Genomic DNA, 6381 nt, shown 5'->3' on the forward strand with positions numbered 1-6381 from the left:
GGCGCAATGGATAGCACATTGGACTCCTAGACTGGATGAAGTGATCCAAAGGTTGTGGGTTCAAGTCCCACCAGAGTCATAGCATTTTGCAATTCTCAAACATAATTAAAATTCTTACACACGTCTTCAGCAAAAAGAGCATATCCAGTGTTATTGAGACCCAACTGACTTGTACAATGGCTCTGTGGTGCAATGGATAGCGCATTGGACTCCTAGACTGGATGAAGTGATCCAAAGGTTGTGGGTTCAAGTCCCACCAGACTCATATGGGCCAAAACAAATAACCTTGATGTCATCTGCCCATGGCAGATGGGCAGATGACATATTAAGTGCGACATGCCAAGCAGCTAGTGGGACTCCTTATAGCATTATTTTAAACAATGACTTCCTTCTTGCCTCACTTCCTATTGTGAATCTCTGCAGCTCCTCCAGAGTAACTGTGCATCTATTGGCTGCTTCTATGATTCCAGCCCTCCTTGCCAAGTCTTTAAAATCAGGTGGAAAGCCAAGTTTTAGTAAATTTTCAAGTGTGCCATATGCTTTCCAATTTTTGAACTGTCTGCTATGTTCCTCGGTCCTCATGATGCTTTTTGTTCACTAATGCTTACTGAGGCCTTCACAGAAGAAATGTGCTCATTACTGAGATTAAACTACACAGATGTGGGATTTGATTACATTCAAATTTACATAAGGGGTATCAAAGTCAAAGGGGTGAACATGAACACCCCCCCCAAACTTTTTAGACTGTGGTTATAACATGATAAAATGAAAAAAGGACAAATGGGTGTGGAGTGTTGACAAGTCACTGTAGATAAGAAAGTTACAAGAAAAGTTGACCATCTTACTTGTTGGGAGAGTAGTTCCATATGAACACCCACTCTGTTAAAGCAACACTCTAATGTATATATGTGTGCAAGCAATATTTTCTGCCTGCCTTAAATCTATGGTACAAACAGCTTGGTAGTTTTTATTGTTGTTGTTTTCTGAGTGTGGCTAAGTCAATATTAGCCCCCTGTAACAGGCTGCAGCACATGGAGTATGACAGAGGCTGTCAGCGCTGGGAGTTAAGGTTCGCTCCTCGGGAGCCAGTTTCTCACCTCATGAGTGGAGAAAGGCTTCCTGCATGAAGGCTGCATGAAGGCTTCCTGCCTTCATGCAGCTCCAGAATAGGCTTACTCACAAACACTCTCTCTCTCTCTCTCTCTCTCTCTCTCTCTCTCTCTCTCTCTCTCTCACATACACACACTTGGAGTAGAGAGACTATCATTACACCAGCCTATCCATCAGCGTTCTTCAGATAAGTGGATGTTTTTACAAGAACACCTCACTTTCTCAGTTGTGAAGTGTGCCACCACACTTGCCCACATTTTCCACCCTTCCCTCCCCGTGCCCCACACAATGCCACCTCTGTCCGCCTGTGTGAGGAGGGCAGCTATAATCTCCATTTTCAGACACTTCCACTTCCCCCCCCCCCTCACTCCCCTGCTATCATACAAGTACATGGCTTTTTTTAAGCCTCTCCATCTCTCTTGCATTATCTTTCCATCTCTTATTTCATTCACCCCTTTCTTTGTCTCCTGCTCTGTCATCTTATGCTCCCTTTTATTCTCAACCTCTTTTTCCTCCCTTGCCTGGTAATCGAGTGAGAGATTCAGTGACTCCTTGACTCCCCCTTATTGTCAGATATCAAACAGGGTGGCTTTGTGGATTACCAGGGGAGGCTGATAATGACATGATAGAGGCGTGATATTTCAAACAAAATTGAGTGTCAATTGCCTGCATCGTCTAGGCAACACAAGTGTCTGCATTTCAGCAGCCAGGCAGGAAATAAGGCCAATCTATTTCTTTTGGTACACATCAAACATCTCTATCTTTCTCTCTCTCCCTCTCTCCATTACGACTACAATGGATTCAGTTTAAAGAGAAGAAAAGTCCCGCCAACAGCAACACTTATCCTTGTGCAGAATGAAATGCGCCGTTTGGATTTGTAACTGTTTGTTTTCCTGAATTTAAAAGTGAATTAGCTAACGGTAGAGAGCTGAACCGGCTGCAGGTAAAGATGCTCCTTATTTATTTATTTATTTATTTTTTTTAAGTTTGAATGCAGAATCTGTTCTTCTGCAGTGCATACACACACACATGTGCACATGTTTCCAAAAAGAATCTCCACCGTTTTACTTTCCTCCCAGGGCGCAAGGGGTTTCCATCGCGCACATTTCAAAGACTTCTGAGTTTCCGAATTCATCTATTTGTGACCATGAGAGTCATCAGTTAAATGCAGGCAGCTTGCCTCTGACTTCCCATACTGAATAATTAATCGGCGTTTCGGTTGCACATAACTGCTTTGACATACATACCCCTCAGCACACACATGCACTCGCACACGCATGCGCGCGCTCACATAGAAGGGATGGGACGATCAGAAGCAGAGTTTAGGGCTAAAAAGCCAAGCAGGCTGGTGATATAAATAGCTGCTGTTTGTGGAGGGGACTGCTGGCAGAAGCGGCGATGACACTGTGGAGCAGACCACAGGGACTGTGATGTGCCTGGTGGCCTGAAGCGAGCCCTCTGCCTCTCAGATCAGCTCCACCACAGGCTGTGTGCAGCTTTGACCAGCCCGCTTCACATGTGACAGCCTTAAACAAATACAACAAAGGCTCAGTCAGTTCAGCCTTCACTGCGGTGGATGGCCCTTGAATATGAGTCTCTGAACTGTCATGTGCGATTCTCCAGTAACAACCTCAAAATACCGAAGGCTTCAAGCTGCAACAAGCGGTGAAGGAAATAAGAAATAGAAATCAGCATTTCACATTGTTTTTGACAACTTTTTTTTTTTTTTCTTAAATCTCTTTTTATTCCACCCATGAGCATACTGAGGGGAGCCTTGTAGTCTCTCTTTTGGGAGCGGGAGCTAAAAGCTGAGAACCTCTGAGCGCACAAGAACACAAAAGGCATTCCCAGCACCAAATACATTGAAACATCATCGTTTATGATGGGGGGGAAATAAATATTCATCCAGACTGGGAGGAGATACAGAATTGGGTAATTTGAATCCCTTATTCTGTCACTCTCTACATTTTGTAACCCATGTTCTAGTTTCGGCTAATGCTTGCAGCCACTGCCTGTAACTCACCACAAACATGAACTGGAAACATGCATGTGTTCCAGCCTCAGAGACTGGAGAGATGTGCAGAAATTTAGACCCCCATTTTGTTGACAGTGCCTTGCAATAAGCTTTGCCAAATTTTGTAACATTTTTACAGCAAGTACAACTGAAAGTCTTTTTGGAAATCTCTATACGAGCTTTGTATATTGAGGGACAGAAAATGTTTGCTTACTTCTCCTGGCAGAACTGCTTCAGTAAGATTAAGTAGATAGCCTCTGTGAACATCAAAAATGAAAACTACCCTTCTCAATTAGTCTCAAGCCTCCAATTTAATTCTGTTGGTCTTCAGATTGACTCTTACCAGTAAAGATACCCCGCAGCATGATGCAACCACCACCATTTTCCACTGCATGCATGGTGTATTCAGGGTCGTAGGTCACGTATAACCCAATAAGATGCATTTTTATTTCAGAAGTAAACCCCCAAAATTTTAACTCTATTTAAGTAACTTCCAAATGCAACTGGTTGCACTGGTGTTTATTTAAGGGTGCCAGTGTAATATTCCCACAACTATTTGTTGTTATTTGTATCCTCCTCAGCTTTTTAATGTTGTTCTAAAAGGCTTAAGCTTTTGCCATTGTTCCCCATTAGCAGACAATAGTCATTCCCAGAATAACTGATACCTCGTCTATAACAGGCCTGAACTGAGATAGAGCAGCTTGAACCGACAAAGGACTATATTGATTTATAGAGTCTTCCATGATAGTCTTATTGGCCTACACTTCAAAGCCACAGAGGGCACTGGAGCCATGAATCACAGCTTTGGAAAACATACTCACACACACACACACACACACACAAACACACAATACACACGCACACACACACACACACACACACACACCAGGTAATAATGATACACCGTAGTGTTGTTAAGGATGTGATTACAACTCTCTTCCATTTTATATCCCAAAACACTCACTTTTACTGAAAGGAGTAGGGGCAAGGTCGCTGGAGGTTCTTTGAATGTGACAGCTCGTAAACAAAGCAAAGATAAAACATGGTGCTGCTCAGTCAACTACTAGAGTAAAAAGGGAAGGTGACGTGCTCCAGGAAAGAGGTAAAGAAAAACAGAAGAGTGAAAGAATGAGCATGCCTGGACAGAGAGAAAATACCTCATCAAGGTTCACAGAGTTTAAGAAGCTCACAGCCAGGAGAAGGAGCTCCTGTCCTTTTCTGTTCCAACACACATGAACATACACACAGAACCCCGAGGCCATCTTGTTATACCTGGTCAACTTTATCCTTCTTAGCGTCTCCAACCCCGCCCTCCTCCCAAACACACACACAGCATCCTGGCATCGCATCGCCGCAGAGGCGCAGCAGCCTGTGGATGACACGCAGATCCTCCGGCTAGCTCTCCCGGCAGATAAAACTAATTATTCCAAATCTACTCTGTCAGGTTGTCTGATCCTCTGGGGCCTCAGTTTAATTCTCTCTCACTCTCCATCGCAGGTCCTCCCTCAGTCGTAAAACACAAAATGACCAGGAGCCCATTCAGACTCACCTCAAGAGTAAAAACGGAGTGACGAGCCATAAAGGGACATTCACAGCAGCTAAAATGCATGACTTTCTTTGTAAAAGCAGACCCTTACTAATAAGTGCCCTGATCATTGCCTAAAATTAGAGATGATGATCTTTTTTCTGATCTCTGAAAGCAACATAAATGAGATCTAACAGATTGCATTCTTCAGTGTAGAAGTTGTTACTGTAGGGGAAGGACTCAAAGCCAGATATTTGAAGTATCAGTGAAATGTTTAGACATTTGGTCAGAGGTACAAACAAAGTTGGAAGAAAACCTGTTGGATACACTCTTAAGTCATTGTCATTTGATTCCTTTGCCATTTCTTGGCTCTGCAGTTTGATCATTTCATATCCGATCTTATTAGGTTCAAAAAGAAAAATCATTTGGGAATCTCCATCACTCACACAGTGTGACATCACCTCTGCTCCTGATCAAAATAATGACAGGAGATCCACCAGTGATGCTGATGAGGTATAAATTGAGCTTGCTCAGTTTATTTAATAAAGTAACTTAAAAGAGAATTACAGTTTTTTTTTTTTTTTTTAAGTATTTCATCTGCTCATCAGTAATCAGAGTCAGTCTAGAAAAAAAATCTCTGATTTTGATCTCTGGCCAACCGATTGGTGTATCTCTAAAGTTTTAAAAAAAGAAACATTGTTTAAACTACTAGTAGTAAACTACTACTTCACCAAATACACCTAAAAAAGCCCTAATCACACCTTCACATGTAAACAACTATGAAGTACAACAAAAAGTTCCTGATAGTCATATGCTGTTTATTTTTGGGTGTCTGTCATTAAGACTCCTATAAAGTTTAAGAGCTAAATAATAAGAAATTCTAAGGGGTTTTCGAACTGTACATCCTGAAAACCATCCATACAAATGAGCTCCAAAGACAAATGGAAGCTCATAAAAAAGGGATTCGACTGTATAGACTTTGCATTTTATCTTTTTGCAGTTCCCCCCTTTACGAGGCAAGGACCTCTACAGTGGAGAGTATATGGAGGGGAAGGGGTGGACAGCAGAGACACGGTGAGGATGACAGTAAGGATGTTAAGGAGGAAGAATAAGAATGAGGCACAGGTTGAGGGAATGAGATAGAGGAGTGCCAGGGTCACAAATCTTGCTGCTATTCCAGTACGTGACATCTTCGCTCGTTTGCGGCTGCTCATTAACAAACAATACTGCTGTGAAATTGGTTTAATGACAAAGTAATAAAATTGCTATTCTGCTCACAGATGGCCTGAGGCACAGAGAGATTCTAGCAGGCTTACTGTGGCTGCCCGTGCACATTAAGCTGCTTGTTCATGAAAATAGAATCCCAACACTTGACTTCTCACAACCCCTAACTTTTTTTTTTTTTTACCCGTTTCAAGTTTTTTTTTTTTTTTTTTTTTTGCACGCGTTACAAATGAAATAAATTAACCTACTTTCCTTCCTTGTATTCTCTTTGAATCCTCCCTCTCCCACACTCTCGCCCTCTTGCTCTCTTTGCTCTCTCTAGTGTATTCTCTCAATCTTTCCCCGGTTCTCCCCCCTGGTTCAAAAAAAAAAAAAAAGAAAGAAAATTACCATTCTAAAATAAAATAAATAAATAAATAATTTTAAAAATGTAAAAAAAAAAAAAAAAAAAGGAGGCCTCCCCACGCAAACGCAGCCCTGACTTCATTTCAAACGTGGAGCCTTTGTT

General features: G+C 42.0%; 1 long non-coding RNA gene and 1 other non-coding gene across 2 annotated transcripts; both read left to right on the forward strand.

The window, feature by feature from the left end:
- The first annotated feature begins 178 nt into the window (after positions 1–178).
- On the forward strand, positions 179–265 carry trnar-ccu (transfer RNA arginine (anticodon CCU)). The gene is given in 2 exon segments: positions 179–215; positions 230–265. It is a non-coding gene; the product is annotated as a tRNA-Arg (tRNA).
- On the forward strand, positions 182–6098 carry LOC106944764 (uncharacterized). Its single transcript, XR_001424407.1, has 2 exons — positions 182–566; positions 812–6098. It is a non-coding gene; the product is annotated as an uncharacterized LOC106944764 (long non-coding RNA).
- The last annotated feature ends 283 nt before the right edge of the window (positions 6099–6381 follow it).

The sequence above is a fragment of the Poecilia latipinna genome, unplaced genomic scaffold, assembly GCF_001443285.1.
Source record: "Poecilia latipinna isolate Pla-1442-1.1 unplaced genomic scaffold, P_latipinna-1.0 Scaffold112, whole genome shotgun sequence".
In the NCBI taxonomy this organism is placed as follows: Eukaryota; Metazoa; Chordata; class Actinopteri; order Cyprinodontiformes; family Poeciliidae; genus Poecilia; species Poecilia latipinna.